Here is a 23,457-nt window from a genome sequence, read left to right on the forward strand (position 1 = left end):
CAGCATATTTGCCAGCAACTTTGCATCCACATTGAGGAGCGAGATCGGCCTGTACGATCCACATTGCAGTGGGTCCTTGTCCCGCTTTAGGATCAAAGAAAATGTCGCTTCCGACATTGTCGGGGGCAGTGTCCCCTCCTCTCTTGCCTCATTAAAGGTCCTCACCAGTAGCGGGGCCAACAGGTCTGCGTACTTCCTGTAGAACTCCACCGGGAATCCGTCCGGTCCCGGGGCCTTCCCCGCCTGCATGCTCCCCAAACCCTTGCTCAGCTCCTCCAACCCAATTGGTGCCCCCAAACCAGCCACCTCTTGCTCCTCCACCCTCGGGAATCTCAGCTGATCTAGAAATCGTCTCATCCCCTCTTCCCCCGCTGGGGGCTGGGATCTGTACAGCTCTTCATAAAAGGCCTTGAATACCTCGTTTATTTTCGTCGCACTCCGAACCGTGGCTCCCCTTCCATCTTTGTCTCCCCCTATTTCCCTCGCTGCCATCCTCTTACGGAGCTGGTGTGCCAGCATCCGACTAGCCTTTTCCCCATACTCGTAGGTCGCCCCCTGCGCTTTCCTCCACTGTGCCTCCGCCTTCCCTGTGGTCAACAGGTCAAACTCCGTCTGGAGCCGTCGTCTTTCCCCAAGTAATCTTTCCTCCGGGGCCTCTGCGTATCTCCTGCCCACTCTCAAAATCTCCCCCACTAACCTCTCCCTTTCCATACCCTCTGTCTTCTCCCTATGAGCCCTAATGGAAATTAGCTCTCCCCTGATCACCGCCTTCAACGCCTCCCATACCACCCCCACCCGCACCTCCCCGTTGTCGTTGGCCTCCAAGTACTTTTTGATACACCCCCTCACCTTCCCACGCACCACCTCGTCCGCCAGCAGTCCCACATCCAGCCACCACAACGGGCGTTGGTCCCTCTCCTCTCCCAGCTCCAGTTCCACCCAGTGCGGGGCATGGTCCGAAACGGCTATAGCCGAATACTCCGTCCCCTCCACTCTCAGGATGAGCGCCCTACCTAGAACAAAGAAATCTCTCCGGGAGTAGGATTTGTGTACATGGGAGAAGAAAGAAAATTCCCTGGCCTGCGGCCTTACAAACCGCCATGGGTCCACTCCCCCCATCTGATCCATAAACCCCCTAAGCACCTTGGCCGCCGCCGGCCTCTTTCCAGTCCTTGATTTGGAGCGGTCCAGTGCTGGATCCAACACTGTATTGAAGTCCCCTCCCATTATCAGGCCTCCTATCTCCAGGTCCGGAATGTGCCCCAACATGCGCTTCACGAAGCCTGCATCATCCCAGTTCGGGGCGTATACGTTTACCAACACCACCCACGTCCCTTGCAGCCTACCGCTCACCATTACATATCGCCCTCCATTGTCCGCTACAATTGTCTTGGCCTCGAATGACACCCGCTTTCCCACCAATATTGCCACCCCTCTATTCTTTGCGTCCAGTCCCGAGTGGAATATCTGTCCTACCCATCCCTTTCTTAGCCTGACCTGGTCCGCCACGGGGTGTGTCTCTTGGAGCATGGCCACGTCCGCCTTCAGTCCCTTTAAGTGCGCGAACACTCGAGCCCTCATCACCGGCCCATTCAGGCCCCTCACGTTCCACATTATCAGCGGATTGGAGGAGCTCTCACCCCCCCCCCCACACCCCGCCGACTAGCCATCTCCTTTTCTGGGCCAGTCCCGTGTCCATGCCTCCCTCACCCTCCAGTCCCCCAGAGGGGGGACCCCCGTCCCGACCACCTCTTCTGTGTCCTATTCCCTTTCGGCCAGTGCAGCAGCAACCCTTTTTCTCCCCCCCTTCCCCCGCTCCCCTCCCCCCCGCTAGACCCCTGTCTAGCTTTTTTGCTCCCCCATGTCACTCCCGTAAGTCAGCTGACGCCTGCTGACCCCGGCTTCCCCCGCCGTCCCATTGACCTCCATGTGTGGGAGTCTCCCAATCCATATGCATTCCTTCGTTCCCCTTCCCGCCTTTCCAAAACCCGCTCCGCCCCCTCTGGCGCAGCTCCTGTCGCGGCCTTGTCTCTCTCCCCCAGCCCGTGTAACATTTCCTGCGCGTGATTGACCCCCTATATACAACAACCATCACACATCAAACCCCAAAACATCTCCCCCACCCTCACAAACCCTCAGTTAGAGTCCAACTTTTCGGCTTGTACAAAGGTCCACGCCTCTTCAGGCGTTTCGAAGTAATAGTGTTGGCCCTTGTATGTGACCCACAGTCGCGCTGGCTGCAGCATTCCAAATTTCACTTCTTTCCGGTACAACGCCTCCAAGTACCTTTGGCCCGGTTGAAACCCACTCTCCGCTTTGCAACCTCCGTGCTCCAGTCCGGGTATATTCGGATCTCTGCATTGTCCCACTTACTGCTCCGCTCCTTCTTGGCCCATCTCAGGACCCACTCTCTGTCCATGAACCGGTGGAACCTCACCACCATCGCCCTTGGCGGCTCATTTGCCTGGGGCTTCTTCGCCAGCACCCGATGTGCCCCGTCCAACTCCAGCGGCCTCGAAGGGGCCTTCGTGCCCATCATCGCCTCGAGCATCGTGCTCGCGTATGCCCCGGCATCAGCCCCCTCCACTCCCTCAGGGAGACCCAGGATTCGTAGATTCTTTCTCCTCGACCTGTTCTCCAGGTCTTCGAGTCTTACCGCCCACCTCTTGTGTAGCGCCTCGTTCTGCTCCACTCTCACCGCCAGGCCCACGAGCTCGTCCTCGTTCTGACTGACTCTTTTCTGTACCTCCTGGATCTTAGCTTCGTGGGCCTTCTGGGTGATCCCGAGTCCTTCAATTACCGAAAGCAATATAGGCGCCAACATCTCCTTGCGCATTTCCTCGAGCTGCTCCTCGAAGCAGCGCTTGATGAACTCCTGCAGCTCCCCTTTGTCCCTGGCCGCCGCCATTTTGTTTTCTTTCCCTCGCTTCTCCCGTTGCTCCGGTGCCGCTCCTTTGGCCGTTACACTTCTGGTCCGTTTCATAGAAGTTGGAGGGGGACCTCTCTCTTCCCTTCCCCACGGGTTGCGTCAAAAAAAAGTTCCGTTGGGGCTCCTCTAACGAGCCCGAAAGTCCGTGGTAGCGGGAGCTGCTGAATCGTGCGGCATAGCTCCGCATAGCCGCAACCGGAAGTCGAGAGGGAATCCTTTTGGCAGTGTTCGCTTCACCAGTCTGCCCCAAAAAGTCTATGGAAACTCCTGAAAAAGGTCTGAGAGTCAGTTCCAGACGGGAGCTGCCGAATGCGCGACCTACTCCTCCATGGCCGCCACCGGAAGCCTCGTCCCTGCTTCTTCAATGGCCTTGGTAGATCTTTTCACAGTTGTTCCCTCTGCTGCTAGAATTCACCTTTGATAGAGTCAAGTCAGATTGCAGCTTTAAGTTTGCCCTTCCCCCGCCTGCATGCTGGAAGAGGCCTTTGTCTATTGCTGCAGCTCAAGCCAAATCTTTTACTGTTTCTGCCGGGTCTGGTAGCCAAAAGACATAACATTCCTGGGGGACACTGTCAGGGGAATGCGGCAGTCTTCTTCCCATACCGGGAAATGTCAAACAAATGCTGTGGGGGCCCTGTAAAAGAGCACAAAAGTCCGTTCCAAGCGGGAGCTACCGAATATGCGACCTAGCTCTGCATAGCCGCACCCGGAGGTCGTGAGGCAGCAGTGCTAACCACTGAGCCACCGTGCTGCCCCTGGCTGGAGAATTGCCGGTTCCGCGGCTGCGCATGCCTACCTTGTACATTTTTGGGTTGTGGGGGTGAGACCTACGCAGACACGGGGAGAATGTGCAAACTCCACACGGACAGTTACCCGGGGGCCGGGATCGAACCCGGGTCCTCGGCGGCGTGAGGCAGCAGTGCTAACCACTGTGCCACATGCCGCCCTGGCGTTAATAAATCTAAGAAGGAATTGAGGAGAAATCTCTTCCCTCAGAGCACGGTTAGAAAGTGGAACTCACTACCACACGGAGTTGTTGTGATGAACTGAATAGATGCGTTTAAGGGGAAGCTAAGCTTACGGTGTGATGGCACAGTGGTTAGCACTGCTGCCTCATAGCTCCATGGACCTGGGTTCAATTCCGGCCTCAGGCGATTGTCTGTGTGGAGTTTGTACTTTCTCCCCGTGCATGCGTCCCACAGTCCAAAGATATGCAGGTTAGGTGGATTGGCCAAGATCTATTGCCCCTTAGTGCCCAAAAGATTAGGTTAGATGGGATTACTGGGTTAAGAGGAAAAGGTGGGGGCCTGACACTAGGTAAGGCACCCTTCCAAAGGGTCATTGCAGATTCGATGGGGCGAATGGCCTCCTTCTGCACTGCCCTGATTCTATGATTCTACATGTTTGGGAGGGGAAAAGGATAGATTTACATGAAGTAGGATGGGAGGAGGCTCCTGTAAACATAAACTCCGGCATGGACCAGTTGGGCCGAATGGTCTGCGCTGTAAATTTGATATAATGTGATTGTCTAGGTCAGTTTTAATTTCTAAATCAGCGACGAAATAAAGCGACCATTAATTGACCATAATCATAGAATGTGGCACTGAGCCCTATTGAGATGGAACCACTGCACATTAGCACAAGTCACTATGAGATGCAGAATGGAACTAATGACATCTCCTCACGTGAGAAGCAGGGTGGGAATGGGGAAGAAAATCAAAGAGGAGAGGCCGAGTTCATAAGTTCATAAGATATAGGAGCAGAATTAGGCCATTCGGCCCATTGAGACTGCTCCGCCATTCTATTATGGCTGATATTTGGCATCTTCTTGTAACTCAATATGATGGGATTCATTGATGAGTGCAAGATCTGTGTGCAAGATCTACACCTGCTTTTTTGGCCTGCTAGACAAATAATGTGGTGATAAATTAGAGAGAAAGAGAGAGAGAGAGAGAGAGGGGGAGGATTTTATCAAAAATACCGTATCTAAAAATGGCTGGTCAAAGGCAATCCAGGACCTACAAACGCTAAGTCTCGCAAAGCACCAGCCTCACTTTTAAAATGGTTATTACCTCAAGAGATACATGTCCCGTGGCATTGCACATGGACTACTGATAAAGTGTGATGAGAGATATATAGACCAGAGCTGCAGAGATTATTGTTCCCATTTTGATGTCCTACTTTGTCTTTACTTTTTTTCTAAATTTTAGAGTACCCAATTATTTTTTTTCTCCAATTTAGGGGCAATTTAGTGTGGCCTATCCAACTAACCGGCACATCTTTTAGGTTGTGGGGGTGAAACCCATGCAGACACAGGAAGAATGTGCAAACTCCCCACGGCCAGTGTCCCAGGGCCAGGAGTCGAACCCGGGTCCTCAGCGCCGCTGTCCCAGTGCTAACCACTGCACCGCTGTGCTGCCCATCCTTGTCTTTATTTAGACATAATACAGGGTGCTTAGCAAGGATTAAGGCTTTGCAGAGAGGAAATGCACATAAATGCATACTTTTTAATGCATTTAACTTACTTTGCAAACTCAATGTGCCCATTACAACTAGCAAAAGACTTTTATATTTTCATAGTCTTTCTCACTAAAGACTCTTATATCGCATACTGGGAAAGCAGCACCCATGGTCTCCATATGCTGTTCTGCTCAATCTTTAATGGTTCGCGTGCAGCTCAGAAAAATATTATTTGAAGGGTGAATGCAGAAAAATGTATTCAAGAGGTTAATAAGTATTGACAGCTGATTGCACAAACCACAGCAAATTTTGGAATCTGATGCTGTCAAGTTTATGCTGGAGTCCCACAGGTTTTCCATGGATGGCATCTTATCAATGTCAAAGTTGCTAATGCTGCTTTTAAGTGGAATTTAGGGAACTGCGGGAGCATTTTGACTTCTATTATTATCTGATCTTGTTTCTATTTAGGGAAGTCCCTTCATTTACTGCTGATTCATAACTGAACATGACTGATTCAGGAACTCAGCTGATACAGAATCACACTTTAAAAAAAATTAGTTTCCTCAAAGGCCTCAGTGAATCTGTGCATCATCTGGGGCGAAATTCTCCATTATCGGCGGAAAGTCCGCCGATCGGCGCAAAAAACGGCGCAAATCCCACTTGCGTCACGTCATAAAAATGGGCCGATAGTCTGCGGCCCGAAATGGGCTAGCAGCGACGTAACGGGATCCGCGCTTGCGCAGTGGTTCACGCCGTGCAGCGTCATACGCGCTGCACGGCGTGACGGCTCATAAGGCCGCGCAGAACCCCCCCACCCGACCGGAACAGCCGACCGCAACACCCGACTTGATGGCTGGCCGTCGCTCAGCCCCGAGGTTCGAGTCATGCGATGTGGAGGCGCTCCTGGACGCGGTGGAGCAGAGGAGGGACGCCCTGTATCCCGGGCACGGCCGCAGAGTTGCCCCACGCCACAGCCGGCGTCTGTGGAGGGAGGTGGCAGAGGCCGTCACCGCTGTGGCCCTAACACCACGGACAGGCACCCAGTGCCACAAGAAGGTGAACGACCTCGTCAGAGCAGGCAGGGTGAGCCTCCCCCGTATCCCCCATATCCCCCCTCCCCCATATCCCCCATATCCCCCCCTCCCCCATATCCCCCCTCCCCCATATCCCCCCTCCCCCATATCCCCCCCTCCCCCATATCCCCCATATTCCCCCCTCCCCCATATCCCCCCTCCCCCATATCCCCCATATCCCCCCCTCCCCCATATCCCCCCTCCCCCATATCCCCCCTCCCCCATATCCCCCCTCCCCATATCCCCCATATTCCCCCCTCCCCCATATCCCCCCTCCCCCATATCCCCCTCCCCCATATCCCCCCCTCCCCCATATCCCCCATATCCCCCATATTCCCCCCTCCCCCATATCCCCCCTCCCCCATATCCCCCCCTCCCCCATATCCCCCATATCCCCCATATTCCCCCCTCCCCATATCCCCCCTCCCCCATATCCCCCATATCCCCCTCCCCCATATCCCCCCTCCCCCATATCCCCCATATTCCCCCCTCCCCCATATCCCCCCCTCCCCCATATCCCCCATATCCCCCCCTCCCCCATATCCCCCCTCCCCCATATCCCCCCTCCCCCATATCCCCCATATTCCCCCCTCCCCCATATCCCCCCTCCCCATATCCCCCATATCCCCCCCTCCCCCATATCCCCAAGTGAATCCAGCCCTAACCTTAACCTCTGCAATGCACGCGCAACCGATGGCGTGCATTCATATACCTGCCTAACACTGTTGCCTTTTACCCCTGCCACCACCCCCCGCCCCCCCCCCAGGAGAAGCGCGCACACAACAATAGGGAGCATGTGAGGACTGGAGGAGGGCCCGCTGATGAGAGGCCACTGACCGTACATGAGGAAAGGGCCCTGGAACTGGCTGGCGGACCTGAGGACCGGGAGGTTGCTGATGCAGAGGTCGGGGCCCCACGAGCAAGTGAGCCACCAACAGCCCGTCCCCATATCCCCCCTCCCCTATATCCCCCTCCCCCGTATCACCTGATCACTGCCTGATGTCTAACCATGCATGCTTCATTGTGTATCGCAGGACCAAACGTCCAGGCAACCATCCCCGCAGATGCAGACCGCCTGCAGGATGCCCCTCGGAGACCACAGGAGACGGAGAGACCCGCACCCTCCAGCATGCGACGCCCGCAGGATGCCCCTCGGAGACCACGGGAGACGGAGAGACCCGAACCCTCCAGCATGCGACGCCCGCAGGATGCCCCTCGGAGACCACGGGAGACGGAGAGACCCGGACCCTCCAGCATGCGACGCCCGCAGGATGCCCCTCGGAGACCACGGGAGACGGAGAGACCCGAACCCTCCAGCATGCGACGCCCGCAGGATGCCCCTCGGAGACCACGGGAGACGGAGAGACCCGGACCCTCCAGCATGCGACGCCCGCAGGATGCCCCTCGCACACCACGGGAGACGGAGAGACCTGGAGCAACAGGGAGACGACACCCCCGTCACGTGCGGGAGCGTCCACCCAGCGATGAGGGGGGCAGCCACAGGCCCCCGTCACATCCGAGCCAGGACACCACTACCCAGGACACCACTATCCAGGACACCCCTACCCGGGACACCACTACCCAGGACACCCCTACCCGGGACACCACTACCCGGGACAGCACTACCCGGGACAGCACTACCCGGGACAGCACTACCCGGGACAGCACTACCCAGGACACCCCTACCCGGGAAGACGAAATACCGGACAGTGACTCAGAGTGGATGGGTGGAGACGAACCCCCACCCCAAAGTGCCATGGACTCAGAGTGGGACGAAGAGCACGACACAACGCCACTGCTGTCACCAACACCCTCCACCATCGCAGAAACACTCACCACGGTTGGGCACTTTAGTGATGAGGCGTCTGGTACACTCACTGGTGCGCACAACACAGCCGTCCCGGTACAGCAGGTGGAGGTAGGAGCAGCAGAGGGACCGGGCGGTCGGAGGGCAGCCCAGGCCAAGCGAACATCTGCCGCCCAGATGGATCCCGGGTTCCTGCAGTTACCACACCCACACATAGATCCGATGCAACCACCGACACGGAGACGAGCGAATAGGGTGACGGGTGGCTTGCGGCGGCTGCGGTCGCAGGTGGAGGAGTCCACCCGCGTCCAGGAGCTGGGAGTGGTCCCGGTCATGCGTGCCACCCAGGCTGACACCGCACGGGTGGCGTCCGCGGTGGAGGCAATGGGTGCGACGGTGTCAGACATGGGGAACGGTTTGCGAGGCCTGGGGCCTTCCGTGCAGGCGGCGTCTGTGGCCCAGGAAATGGCTGCCCTCTCACAGGAGGCCATGAGCCAGTGCCAGCGCCAGATGGCAGAGGCGCTCAACGCCATAGCCCAGTCTCAGCAGGCCATGGCCCAGTCTCAGCAGGCCATGGCCCAGTCTCAGCAGGCCATAGCCCAGTCTCTGCAGGCCATGGCCCAGTCTCTGCAGGCCATGGCCCAGTCTCAGCAGGCCATCGCTGAGGGCATCGGCGCCAGTGGCCATGTGCGAGCTGGCGTCGCACTGTCGCAGACAGGGTTCGACAACCCCCTGGGCTCCATGGCTGCAAACCTGCAGACCCCTGTCGATACCAGCACGGGCCTCCAGGACTGGCAGCGCCAGATGTCGGGGGCGCGTCGGATGGCCAGTCCGTTCGCATCCCCCACCCATGTAGAGGCCTGGGGGCCATCGGGCACCCCGAGGGAGGAGGAGCTGGTGTGGTCCATCCCGGCTCCCTCTGTAGGGGAGGTCCCGGTACACCGCGACACCTCGGACTCCCCCCCTTCCGTCCCAGGTGCATCGGGTGGGCAACGGGCAGGACAGGCTGGCAGCTCGCCATCCCAGTCGCCCGGGCCGCAGCCTGGCCCATCTAGGCCAGGACGCCCCAGGAAACGGCCGCCAAAGGGATCCAGTGTCAGAGGGCAGGAATCACAGGAGTCCACCTCCAGTTCTGCTGTACCGTCTGGGGAACCACGTAGACGTAGTCAAAGGGCCCGTAAGGCCAAACAATTAGACACTGAGTAAGTTGGCATGGGTGCAGGGCACAGATGAGTTTTAGGGGCTAGGGCACGTGCATGAACTCCTTTGGTTATTAAAGTCAATGTTACACCTACCGAAGCTGCCTTTGTGCTCTGTCCAAAGTGTGCGGGGGTGTCATGTACGTTGAGCGCAAGTGTGTGTGTGAGGGGTGGTCTTACCTCAGTCCCAGGTGAGTCTGCCCCCTTCCCCCTGGGCCGCCATCAACATCCCCCGGGCAGAGGACGGGACCGTGCGCTGCAGTGTCACAGCCGCATGCAGGGATGGTCCGGGTGGATGGTGGTACTGTGGCCATGGGTCAGACATAGTCCAACGATGTAGAGCCAGGAGCTCATCGGAGGCGGGTTGTCATCATTCTCCATGGCCTGCGATAGACACGCGTCCACCCGCAACTGGGTGAGCCCGGCCCATTGTGCCGCCGGTGGATCGGCAATTGGGGGTGGGGGGGTGGTGTGCATGCGGGTGGGGTGTGTGGGGTTGGAGAGGGGGGTGAGGGTGCTGGGTGGGTGGATGGGTGGGGGGTGTGGGTGGTCGGCTGTTGTCATGGTGTGCGGTCTGTGGCCATACTACCCGATTCCCACGCCCATCTAGTCAGTGAAGCGGGCGTCTATCAGTCTGTCCCGTGCCCGCTGGGCCAGCCGGTAACGGTGGACAGCCACCCGCCTGTGTCTACCCCGTCTGCCCTGACCATTGCCCCCATCCCCCTCATCTGGGGAGGACTGGGCCTCTTCCTGCTGCTCCTCCACTCCGCCCTCCTCTGCCTGCGGCACATCGCCCCTCTGCTGGGCTATGTTGTGCAGGACGCAGCACACCACAATGATGCGGCCGACCCTATCTGACCGATACTGGAGGGCGCCCCCAGAGAGGTCCAGGCACCTGAAACGCATCTTCAGCACGCCAAAGCACCTCTCGATCACTCCCCTTGTCGCTACATGGGCATCATTGTAGCGGTTCTCCGCCTCATTGCGTGGCCTCCGTATAGGCGTCATCAGCCACGATCGCAATGGGTAGCCCCTGTCGCCCAGCAACCAGCCCCTCAGCCGGGGATGGCGTCCCTCGTACATGCCGGGGATGGATGACCGCGACAACACGAATGAGTCGTGTACACTGCCTGGGTGACGGGCGCAGACGTGCAGGATCATCATGCGGTGGTCGCAGACCACCTGTACGTTCATTGAATAGGTCCCCTTCCTATTAGTGAACACGGCCCTGTTCTCTGCAGGTGGCCGCACGGCGACGTGCATCCCATCGATCGCGCCCTGGACCATGGGGAACCCGGCAACGGCAGAGAAGCCCACGGCCCGGGCATCTTGGCTGGCCCGGTCCACGGGGAAGCGGATGTAGCGGTGCGCCATGGCATAAAGGGCATCTGTCACTGCCCGGATGCACCGATGTCTGCGATATGCCGGACAGGTCCCCACTCGGTGCCTGGAATGACCCCGTTGCATAAAAGTTCAGGGCCACCGTAACCTTGACGGACACGGGGAGAGGGTGTCCCCCGCCAGTGCCACGCGGTGACAGGTGTGCCAGCAGGTGGCAGATGTGTGCCACGGTTTCCCGGCTCATCCGGAGTCTCCTCCTGCATTCCCGGTCCGTGAGGTCCTGGTATGACTGCCGGGGCCGGTACACACGGGGCGCCCTCGGGTGCCTCCGTTGCCGTGGGGCCGCGACGTCCTCTTCCCCCTCCTCGTCCTGTCGGTCAGGTGTCCCTCCAGCCTGGGCGGCTGCCGCCTGCCCCTCTGCGGCAGCATGCGCCGCCTCTCTGGCACGCTCCTCCTCTTCCTCCTCCTCCTCCTCCTCCTCATCCAGGGCAACATAGACATGAGCGGCTGCCACCACGGCGGCCAACATCGCTGGATGGTCTGAAAACATGACGGCCTGGTGGGGGGGAGGGGAACGACGACATGTCATCATTGCCCATATCCCCTCCTCCCCCCAGCCAGGTGGCATGGACCGCATGGGTCCAACTGTTGGAGGCTGGCACCTGGCCAGGTGGACCAACTCATTTGCCCTCCCATCACCCACCCCGGCACGGACCCCAACCCCCAACCTCCACCCCGGCACTGACCCCCTCCCCAACCTCCACCCCGGCACGGAACCCCCCCCCCCCAACCTCCACCCCGGCACGGACCCCCCCCCAACTCCCACCCCGGCACGGACCCCAACCCCCAACCTCCACCCCGGCACTGACCCCCTCCCCAACCTCCACCCCGGCACGGAACCCCACCCCCCCAACCTCCACCCCGGCACGGACCCCCCCCAACCCCCAACCTCCACCCCGGCACGGACCCCCCCCCAACCTCCATCCCGGCACGGACCCCCCCCAACCTCAACCCCGGCACGGACCCCCCCCCAACCTCCACCCCGGCACGGACCCCCCCCCAACCCCCACCCCGGCACGGACCCCCCCCCCAACCTCCACCCCGGCACGGACCCCCTCCCCCAACCTCCACCCCGGCACGGACCCCCCCCCCCAACCTCCACCCCGGCACGGACCCCCTCCCCCAACCTCCACCCCGGCACGGACCCCCCCCCAACCTCCACCCCGGCACGGACCCCCTCCCCAACCTCCACCCCGGCACGGAACCCCCCCCCCAACCTCCACCCCGGCACGGACCCCCCCCCCCAACCCCCAACCTCCACCCCGGCACGGACCCCCCCCCCCAACCTCCACCCCGGCACGGACCCCCCCCAACCTCCACCCCGGCACAGACCCCCCCCCCCAACCTCCACCCCGGCACGGACCCCCTCCCCAACCTCCACCCCGGCACGGACCCCCCCCCAACCTCCACCCCGGCACGGACCCCCTCCCCAACCTCCACCCCGGCACGGACCCCCTCCCCCAACCTCCACCCCGGCACGGACCCCCCCCCCAACCTCCACCCCGGCACGGACCCCCTCCCCAACCTCCACCCCGGCACGGAACCCCCCCCCCAACCTCCACCCCGGCACGGACCCCCCCCCCCAACCTCCACCCCGGCACGGACCCCCTCCCCAACCTCCACCCCGGCACGGACCCCCCCCCAACCCCCAACCTCCACCCCGGCACGGACCCCCCCCCAACCTCCACCCCGGCACGGACCCCCCCCAACCCCCAACCTCCACCCCGGCACGGACCCCCCCCCAACCCCCAACCTCCACCCCGGCACGGACCCCCCCCCCAACCTCCACCCCGGCACGGACCCCCTCCCGGCACTCCCCCGGAGCCCAGCCTACTCTAACCACCCCCCCCCCCCCCCCCCCGCCGCACACACACACAAGCCGAGACACACCTCTCCTCACGCAATCAGTCTGCGGCCACGCCATTTCCTGCCCAGAGCCAACCCCCCAGGCCGTCACTCACCTCCTCGCTGGTCGGCGTGAGCCTGGAGCACCGGGTCACGCCGATGAAAAGGAGGTTTGATTCACGTCGACGTGAACGGTCATCACGTCGACGGGACTTCGGCCCATCCGGAAGGGAGAATATCGGCAGGCCGAAAATCGGCTGCCTTGCGCAGACCCGTGACATTCTCCGCGGCAGCGGCGCCATTAACGCCCCGCCGACTTTTCTCCCTTCGGAGACTTCGGCGGGGGCGGGATTCACGGCGGCCAACGGCCATTCTCCGACCCGGCGGGGGGTCGGAGAATGACGCCCCTGATGTGGTATTGAGCCACACCATCTGTAACAGCTCACCAATGCGGGTTCAACAACAGCTCCAAAACCCACGGTGTGTATCGCCTCCAGGTTATGCTCCAAATCGCACATCATCCTGACTTAGAAACATATCACCAATCCTTCATCAGACTGGGTCAAAATCCTGGAACTCCATGCCCAACAACACTTTTGGGGGTATCTGTATCACATGAACCACAGAGGTTCAAGACCATGGCTCATTGCCACCTTCTCAAATGTAAAGTAGGGATGTCACTGGCCAGCGACACCTACATCCCACAAATATTTTTGTTTAAAATATTGTGGGCAGCACGGTAGCACAGTGGTTAGCACTGTTGCTTCACAGCTCCAGGGTCCTAGGTTTGATTCCCGGCTTGGGTCACTGTCTGTGTGGAGTCTGCACGTTCTCCCCGTGTCTGTGTGGCTTTCCTCTGGCTGCTCCAGTATCCCCCACAGTCCAAAGATTTGCAGGTTAGGTGGATTGACCATGCTAAATTGCCTCTTTAATTTTACACACTAATTTTTTATGACTTTATTGAAAGCCGAAAGTCGAAATAAACCACATCCACTGGCTTCCCCCTCATCAACTCTACCAGTTACATCCTCGAAGAATTCCAGTGGCAATGTCAAGCATGATTTCCCTTTTGTAAATCCACTCTGACTCTGTCGGTCCTGCCACTGTTTTACAAGTGCTCTGCTATTAAATCTTTTCTAACGGGCGGCACGGTGGTGTAGTGGTTAGTACTGACGCCTACGGAGCTGAGGACCCGGGATTGATACGGCCCTGGGTCACTGTCCGTGTGGAGTTTGCACATTATCCCTGCGTCTGTGTGGGCTTCATCCCCACAACCCAAAGATGTGCAGGTTAGGTGGATTGGCCACGCTAAATTTCCCTTTAACTGGAAAATAATAAGTGGGTACTTTAAAGTTATTTTTTTTAAATTACACCTTTTCTAATGGAGTCTATCATTTTCCCCACTACTATTGTCAGGCTGACTGATCTATAATTCCCTGTTTTCTCTCAATCTCCCTTTTTAAATAGTAGGGTTACATTAGCTACCCTCTAATCCTTAGGAATTGTTCCAGAGTCTCTAGAATCTTAGAAGATGACCACCAATGCATCCACTATTTCTTTTTTAAAATAAATTTAGAGTACCCAATTCATTTTTTCCAATTAAGGGGCAATTTAGCGTGGCCAATCCACCTGCCCTGCACATCTTTTGGGTTGTGGCGCGAGACCCATGCAAACACGGGGAGAATGTGCAAACTCCACACGGACAGTGATCCAGAGCCGGGATCGAGCCTGGGACCTCGGCACCGTGAGCAGCAGAGCTAACCCGCTGCGCCACCGTGCTGCCGCATCCACTAATTCTCAGACCACTTCCTTGTGTACTCTGGGATGTAGGTTATCAGGCCCTGGGGATTTATCGTCTTTCAATCCCATCAATTTCCCCAACACCATTTTCCTATTAATAGTGATTTCTATAATTTCCTCCCTCTTCCTAAACCCTGTGTTCCTCAACATTTCTAGTATGTTATTTATGTTCTCCTTTGTGAAGACAGAACCAAAGTATGCATTCAGTTGGTCAGCCATTTCTTTGTTCCCCATTATACATTCCCCTGTTTCTGACTACTTCATCAATCTTTTTCACTTCACATGCCTATAGAAGCTTTTATCGTCAGTTTTTATGTTCCCTGCAAGCTTACTCTCATACTCTATTTTCCCCTTCTTAAGCAATCCCCTTGTCCTCCTTTGCTGAATTCTAAACTGCTCCCAATCCTCAGGTCAGCTGTTTTTTTCTAGCCAATTTGTATGCCTCTTCCATGGATCTAAATTATCTCTAATTTTCCTTGTAAGCCATGATTTGGCCACCTGCTCCATTATAATTTTATACCAGACAGGAATGAGCAATTGTTGAAGTTCACTCATGCACTCTATGAATGTTTGCCATTTACTATCCACCCGTCATCCCTTTAAGTGACGTTCCCCAAACCATCATATCCAACTCACACCACATACCCTTGGAGTGTCCTTTATTTAGATTCAGAACTCTAGTCTCACAGTCAACTATGCCTCTCTCCATTTTGATGAAGACCATACTATATTATGGTCGCTCATCCCCAAGGGGCCTCGCACAGCTAGATTGCCAATTATTCCTTTCTCATTACACAATACCCAGGGTTCTATGGTACTGTTATTAATTTGGGGTGGGCAGTGGTTTGCACTTGCCTACGGCGCTGAAGACCCAGGTTTGATCCCGGCCCCGAGTCACTATCTGTGTGGAGTTTGCACTTTCTCCCCGTGTTTGCGTGGGTCTCACCCCCAGAACCCAAACTTTGACAAAGGGTCACCTGGACTCGAAACATTAGCTCTTATCTCTCCCTACAGATGCTGCCAGACCTGCTGAGATTTTCCAGCATTTTCTCTTTGGTTTCAGATTCCAACATCCACAGTAATTTGCTTTGATAAAGGTTGGGTGGATTGGCCACAATAAATTGCCCCTTAATTGGAAAGAAAAGAATTGGGTACTGTTATTGGTCCGGGTTTACAGAACCCCAAAGTGTTTCATTGAGTTCAACCGACCCACAACTTGTAATAGATTGTGGTGTGCGAAGCACATGGCGTACTCTCCAGGTGTGATACAGCGGAAATGGACAAGTGGTTTTTAAAACAAAACAATGTTTATTCTATGAACTCAAGTTAACCTTTTAAAAACAAACATTGAATATCTTAACACCCATTACTTCAAAGATAACCCCAAAAGACTACAACACTAAATAATCCTTCAAACTGTTCCTTTAAACATCCAAAAGTCTTCAAACCTTCAAAAACAGACATTAGGTTACATTCAATATATTTATAGTCTTTGGATTGCAGAAATCAACAGACCAGCTCTGTGTTTCTTCCTGCAGCTCACAGCGAAACACACAGACACTCCCAGCTGCGTTCTCAAACTGAAACTCAAAAAAGCAGAAGTAAGCTCAGCTCCCCCCACCCTCTGACATCACTTCAGTAATATGATCAGCTCCATTTCTTAAAGGTACATTGCTTAAACATCCCTTTCTTAAAGGTACTCTCACATGACAGTACTCTAAATTTATTTTTAAAAAGATATTGTTACTAATTTCATTGCCCATTCTAAGTGCAGAATAAAGTTACCCATAATTACAAATGTTCCTTTATCGCATGCGTCTCTAATTTGCACTACTCACCACTACAGTTTGGGGGTCTGTATACAACTCCCACCAATATTTTTTGTACCTTGTTGTTTCTCAGCTCTACCCATACAGATTCCACATCATCAGAGCTAATATCCGTCCTCACTATTACGTTAATTTTCTTCTATACGTCCATCCTAAATACTGAATACAGCTGGATGTTCAGTTCCCATCCCTGGTCACCCTGCAGCCATGTCTCAGTAATCCTGATTATATTATACCCATTTACATCTATTTGCTTAATTAATTCATCCACTTTGTTGCAAATGCTCCATGCATTAAGGCGCAAAGCCTTAGGGTTGTCTTTTTAACATTATTGTCCCATTTCCATTATTTTTCACTGTGGCTCTGTTTAATTCTGGTCCTTGATTTCTCTGCTTATTACATTACTTATTCTCCTTTTTGTCTTTTGTTCATGTCAGTGTTTCCCCCTCCTCTGACTCCTTGCATAGGTTCTTAATCCCCAGCCATTTTAGTTTAAACCCTGCCCAACCACTCTAGCAAATACTCCCCCAGGACAGCAGTACAGTCCTGCCGGGGTGTAACCCGTTCAGTCTGTACTGGTTCCATTCCTCCAGAACAGGTCCCAGGAATCTGAAACTTTCCTCTTGCACTTCTCTCCAGTCACGTATACATCTGATATATCCTACTTCTGCTCCGACTAGCACGTGGCACTGATAGTGTAGCCACCTGAGTTGGTCACTTCCCGACTTAAAATGGAGAACCGCAAAGGCTGAAGGGAAATTCAGCCAACACAGGCAAAGACTAGCAAATACAGAAATCATGTATATTGGAACCTGTAAGAAACCAGACAGCACTAAAACCAGCACCCATCTGCATAGTAATGCAGCAGCCATCTGCATAGTTATGAGCAATTCCAGGGCACAATAGCAACAGTTAAGGTGAATAAAGCCAAGCCAGACTCCTCGGCGCCAGCAGGAGCCAAGACAAAGGAAGGCCAACGGACATTTAGGGACCGCCCAACGATCAGGGAACCGCTCCAGCATTGGAGAAATCGATCCAAGTGATCGGAAAGTAGTCCAATCATTTGGAACCAGGTACGGGGTCCGCCCTGAAGGGCAGGAAGCCCCTGAGGACTATAAAGTAAAGCCCCCAAGTTCAAATCGTCCTTCTTTGGCAGGGTCACTCAGCAACGCGAAGCAACCCCTGAGAGTGAACTGTCCAGCGGCCGCCAACCAAGTAAGTCTCAAGTCAACGCTCGCTGCAAGATAGGCGCTCCTAGCTACCAGTCCATACCAGCTTTTGAATCCCGCAGATTCAGGACCTGAACGAAAGGCCATTTGTTCCCCTGATCTGGTGGGCCAGTCCGAAGCTAAGTATTGGCCTTTTAGTGATAGGAATAGTCTAGAAAGTAGTTTATGTAAAGTAGTGATTTACTGTGTATAATAAATGTGTTTTGATTTGAATCTTACTAATTGGTGTGTTGCGTTATTGATCATTATTTGAACTTGAACCTCGTGGCGGTATTATAAAGATACCTGGCGACTCTAGAGCAAAGGTTAAACAAACAGAGCAAATTACGAATTAAGAGCCAACCAAAAGTTAGCAACAATAGTAATCCCGCGATCAATACCTTTGAGGTCCTACCTTTCAACTTACTTCCTAATTTCCAATATTCTGCTTTTTGGACCCATGCTTTTAAAATTTGCACCAATGTGGATAACCACTGCCCCTCCAGAATGTCCGATAGCCACTCTGAGACATCCTTGCCACGAGCACTAGGGAGGCAACATACCAGGCCGAAGTCTCATTTACGGCCAGGTTTGTATCCTTGCAGACACCGTTCCCCCTACAAAGGGCAGCACGGTAGCACAAGTGGCTAGCCCTGTGGCTTCACAGCGCCAGGGTCCCAGGTTTGATTCCCCGCTGGGTCACTGTCTGTGCGGAGTCTGCACGTTCTCCCCGTGTCTGCGTGGGTTTCCTCCGGGTGCTCTGGTTTCCTCCCACAGTCCAAAGATGTGCAGGTTAGGTGGATTGGCCATGATAAATTGCCCCTTAGTGTCCAAAAAGGTTAGGAGTGGTTATTGGGTTACGGGGATAGGGTGGAAGTGAGGGCTTAATTGTTTTGGTGCAGGCTCGATGGGCCAAATGGCCTCCTTCTGCACTGTATATTCTATAATTGAATCCCCTGTAACTATTGCATTGGCACACATTTTATTCCTCCCTTGTGGCGAATCTTTTCTTTAAATTCATTGGATGTGCTAATTGCCCTTGAGGGAGCAATTAAGAGTCAATATGTAGGCAAGGTAAGGATATGGCAGATTTCCTTCCTTATTAAACCAGATGGTTTTCATGACAAACGACAGTGGTTTCATGGTCCAGATTGTTATTTAATTCAAATTTCACCATCTGCAGTGGCAAGATTTGAACCTGGGGTCCCCAGAACATTGCTCTGTTTGACTAGCCGAGTGATAATACCACTCGGCCACCATCTCCCCCGATTTTCTAACTGATGATAAGCTGGTACCAAAGACAAATCAGTGGGAGTCTGACAAAAGCTAGTTTGGTTCATTGAAAAATCAACACTGGTTCAACAAAGTTCCCCAAGCCACTGCCTCTGGATACAAGAAGCATTTCATTCTGCAGCGGGACAGTACAAACAGTCTAAATGACTTTTATGGAAGTTCTGTTGTCAGTAAACTGCAGCTGACGAGGACAGACGAGCAACTTCTCAGTTTAACTACAATCATCTCTGTGTTCAACCCCCCAAGCCCTTATCGCTTCCAAGGTCTCTAATTACTCAAAGCCCGACAACCCTTGGAAGAGTCTGTATTTCTCCAGTTGTAGCTTCTTTTGCCCCTGTAATTGCCTTTCCCCCTCCTTTAGTGGCTGTGATTTAGGTTGCCAATCCCCAAGTTCTGGAATTCCATTAGAAAAGGGTATAATAAGGCAGCACGGTGGTGCAGTGGGTTAACACTGCGGCCTCACAGCACCGAGGTCCCAGGTTCGATCCTGGCTCTGTATCACTGTCTGTGTGGATTCTGCACGTTCTCCCCGTGTTGAGTTTGCACACTCTCCCCGTGTTTGCGTGGGTTTCGCACCCACAACCCAAAGATGTGCAGGCTAGGTTGATTGGCTATGCTAAATTGTCCTTTAATTGGAAAAAATGAATTGGGTACTCTAACTTTTTTTTTTAAAAGGGTATAATAATAATCTTTATTAATAATAATCATTATTATTGTCACAAGTAGGCTTACATTAACACTGTAATGAAGTTACTGTGAAAAGCCCCTAGTCGGCACATTCCAGCTCCTGTTCGGGTACACTGAGGGAGAATTCAGAATGTCCAATTCACCCAGCAAGCACGTCTTTCGGGACTTGTGGGAGCAAACCAGAGCACCCGGAGGAAACCTATGCAGGCACGGGGAGAACGTGCAGACTCCGCACAGATAGTGACCCAAGCCGGGAATCGAACCCGGGTCCCTGGCGCTGTGCAACAACAATGCTAACCACTATGCTACCATGCTGCCCATAAAAATCATTTCAAGGGGGCACCTGGATTTGAACCAGGGACCTTTGGATCTGCAGTCAAATGCTCTACCACTGAGTTATATCCCCAACTCGTACTGGTTAACGTGCAGTTTAGTCAGCAGTTTGGAAGGCAATGTTAGCATTCATGTCGAGAGGGCTAGAATACAAGAGCAGGGATGTGATTCTGAGGCTGTATAGGGCTCTGGTCAGACCCCATTTGTTGTATTGTGAGCAGTTTTGGGCCCCGTATCTAAGGAAGGATGTGCTGGCCTCGGAAAGGGTGCAGAGAAGATTCGCAAGAATGATCCCTGGAATGAAGAGCTTGTCATATGAGGAGCAGTTGAGACTCTGGGTCTGTACTCGATGGAGTTTAGAAGGATGAGGGGGGATCTTATTGAAACTTACAGGATATTGAGAGGCCTGGATAGAGTGGACGTGGAGAGGATGATTCTACTTGTTGGAAAAAATAGAACCCGAGGGCACAGCCTCAGACTGAGATGTGGAGCAATTTCTTCAGCCAGAGGGTGGGGAATCTGTGGAACTCTTTGCCGCAAAAAGCTGTGGAGGTCAAACCACTGAGTGTCTTTAAGACAGAGATAGATAGGTTGTGGATTAATAAGGGGATCAGGGGTTATGAGGGGAAGGCAGGAGAATGGAGGTGAAAAACATATCAGCCATGATTGAATGGCAGAGTAGACTTGCTGGGCCGAATGGCCTGATTCTGCTCCTATGTCTTATGGTCTTAAAAATCTTCACTTCATTAAATTGCTCCTTAAAAACACCTTTGACCAAGTGTTTCATCACCTGTCCTCATGTATCCACATGTGGGACTGTGTCATGTTTTGTCCAATAATACTGTACCCCAAGAAGCACCTCGGGATGTTTTACTATGTTAAAAGCATTTTATAATGCATGTTGTTGTTGTGAGGATTAAAGACACGTTTTACCAGTATCTTGCAAAACAAGTTTTAGTCTCGAGCTGAGAAGCAGTTACAAAGTGAGGCAGAACAGGGAGACAAATTGTGGTTTCAGTTCTAATATATTGTTTGCTAATATCATGCAGCACCAAAGGAGGCCATTTGGCCCATTCTGCCTGGACCAGCTGTTTGAAAGAGCTTTACAATTCATTCCGCTCCCTACTCTTTCCCCACAGCTTTGAACTTTTTTCCTTTTTTCATGTGAACAGCAATTTCCCCTCTGAAAGTTACTTTTGAATCTGCTTTCAACAACCTTTCAGCCAGTGGATTTCAGATTTGAACAACTTGCTGTGTTAAAGAACAAAGAATAAAGAAAGGTACAGCACAGGAACAGGCCCTTCGGCCCTCCAAGCCTGCGCCGACCATGCTGCCCGTCTAAACTAAAATCTTCTACACTTCCTGGGTCCGTATCCTTCTATTCCCATCCTATTCATGTATTTGTCAAGATGCCCCTTAAACGTCACTATCGTCCCTGCTTCCACCACCTCCTCCAGCAGCAAGTTCCAGGCACCCACTACCCTCTGTGTAAAAAACTTGCCTTGTACATCTCCTCTAAACCTTTCCCCTCGCACCTTAAACCTATGCCCCCTAGTAATTGACCCCTCTACCCTGGGGAAAAGCCTCTGACTATCCACTCTGTCTATGCCCCTCATAATTTTGTATACCTCTATCAGGTCGCCCCTCAACCTCCGTCGTTCCAGTGAGAACAAACCGAGTTTATTCAACCTCTCCTCATAGCTAATGCCCTCCATACCAGGCAACATCCTGGTAAATCTCTTCTGCACCCTCTCTAAAGCCTCCACATCCTTCTGGTGGTGTGGCAACCAGAATTGAACACTATACTCCAAGTGTGGCCTAACTAAGGTTCGATACAGCTGCAACATGACTTGCCAATTTTTATACTCAATGCCCCGGCCAATTAAGGCAAGCATGCCGTATGCCTTCTTGACTACCTTCTCCACCTGTGTTGCCCCTTTCAATGACCTGTGGACCTGTACTCCTAGATCTCTTTGACTTTCAATACTCTTGAGGGTTCTACCATTCACTGTATATTCCCTACCTGTATTAGACCTTCCAAAATGCATTACCTGTTAAAAATTAATTGCGTAAATCCTGATAACTCTAATCCCATTGGTTTTGGAGAAGCCAGAGCTCATGGAGAGAAGGGAGGCCGATGTCTTGGCCTTCGCCTCTCTGGTTGCACGGCGGCGAGTTTTGCATGAGTGGGCGGACGGCATCGCCACCAGGGTAGCGGCTTGATTAGCTGATCTGTATGACTTCTTGCGATTAGAGAAGATAAAGTATGAGTTAAGGGTCTCTTCAGGGGAGTTTGAGGAAAGGTGGGGGATGTTTGTGACCGTGTTTGAGGGGCTGTTTGTCACGGGGAGGGGGGGGGGTGAAAAAGGGGGAAAATCTGTACAGACTGTATAGTTGATTGTTGGGAAGTATGTTTCCCGGGGTGTTTATTCGCTGTAACCTGTTTTGCTACATGTTTGTAATAAAATACATTAAAAAAAAAACTATAATCACATTGTCTCATTCAGCTAAAAGTAGCGTTTCGAGCACACCTCACAAAGGCTACAATGAGCTGTTTTTTTCGATGGGGTGGAGGATAGATGTAATCGGTGTTTTGAGGGGTGCCGGTGCACCACCCGGACATATTCTGGTCATGCTCAAAGCCGGTGGGCTTCTGGAGGTCCTTTTTTGATACTGTGTTGGCAATCTTAGGCATTAAGTTTGAGCCTTGCCCTCTGGTGACGATTTCTGGGGTTTTGGATGTGCCGGGGTTGCAGACGTGGTTGGGGGCAGGTGCCCTGGCCTTTGCCTCACTTGTGGCAAGGAGGCGGATCCTCTTGGGCTGGAGGTCGATCAAGCGCCGCGGTGTGGCTGGGTGACTTGTTGGAGTTTTTGCACCTCGAGAATTTCAGGTTTAGGGCGGCACGGAGGTGCAGTGGTTAGCACTGCTGCCTCACGGCACCGAGGACCCGGGTTCGATCCCGGCCCCGGGTCACTGTCTGTGTGGTGTTTGCACATTCTCCCGATGTCTGTGTGGATCTCAACAATGCGCAGGGTGGGTGGATTGGCCACGCTAAATTGCCCCTTAATTGGAAAAAAAAAGTTTTCATTATAATAAAAATATTTCCAAAAAAACTATAACCACATTGCGATCAGTGGGAAAATAGGTCTTATGGTGTTCCATCAACTATCTGCTTCACCTCCACCTGTGTAAGAAGGAATTGAAACACAATTCGACTCCAAGTTTATATTTGTGCAGAACTGCAGACATTGCATGATACTGGCTTCAGACAATATTTGCGGATTGCTTCCACCAAAGAGAGAACCAAACCTGTAAAATTGAACAGTTAGTGGTTCAATATAGTTGTTCTAACTATGTGTGAGGCTAATTCTGATACCACGGAATCCCGGTGTGGCATCCCACTGCAGCAAGAATTCAGCTCACACCCAGGCCTTTGTTAACTCTGGACTCGATGATTCCAATGCTCTCCTGGCCGGTCACCCATCTTCCACCATAGATAGGCTTTGGTTCATCCAGAACTGCCGTGCCTATCTTAACTCGCATCAGGTCGCATGCATGCATTGTCCCTGTGCCTGCTGACCTACGTTAGTCC

At 53.7% G+C, this 23,457-nt stretch overlaps 1 long non-coding RNA gene and 1 other non-coding gene across 2 annotated transcripts in view; both read right to left on the bottom strand.

Moving 5' to 3' along the window:
- LOC140404277 (uncharacterized) overlaps nt 1-23,457 on the bottom strand; it is a 73,994-nt gene that overhangs the window by 46,205 nt on the left and 4,332 nt on the right. The gene's annotated exons all lie outside the window — the stretch shown is intronic.
- On the bottom strand, nt 19,866-19,937 carry trnac-gca (transfer RNA cysteine (anticodon GCA)). Its single transcript has one exon. It is a non-coding gene; the product is annotated as a tRNA-Cys (tRNA).

This window comes from Scyliorhinus torazame, chromosome 30 (assembly GCF_047496885.1).
Source record: "Scyliorhinus torazame isolate Kashiwa2021f chromosome 30, sScyTor2.1, whole genome shotgun sequence".
In the NCBI taxonomy this organism is placed as follows: Eukaryota; Metazoa; Chordata; class Chondrichthyes; order Carcharhiniformes; family Scyliorhinidae; genus Scyliorhinus; species Scyliorhinus torazame.